Source organism: Pygoscelis adeliae, unplaced genomic scaffold, assembly GCF_000699105.1.
Source record: "Pygoscelis adeliae isolate BGI_AS28 unplaced genomic scaffold, ASM69910v1 Scaffold995, whole genome shotgun sequence".
In the NCBI taxonomy this organism is placed as follows: Eukaryota; Metazoa; Chordata; class Aves; order Sphenisciformes; family Spheniscidae; genus Pygoscelis; species Pygoscelis adeliae.
This window is the reverse complement of record NW_008824846.1, coordinates 1-286: the sequence shown is the minus strand read 5'-3', so window position 1 is coordinate 286 and position 286 is coordinate 1.

The window sequence follows — 286 nt, the reverse complement described above, 5'->3', positions numbered from 1 at the left end:
GATCCACGTTGCAAGATGCCTGTTGCATGTTGCATGATTCATGCTGCACGATCCACGTTGCAAGATGCATGTTCCACATTGCACGATTCATGCTGCGATCCACGTTGCAAGATGCCTGTTGCACGGTTCAGGCTGCGCGGTGCACAATCCACATTGCAAGATGCGTGTTCCACGTTGCACAATTCAGGCTGCACGATGCAGGGTGCATGATCCACGTTGCAAGATGCCTGTTGCATGTTGCATGATTCATGCTGCACGATCCACGTTGCAAGATGCATGTTCCACA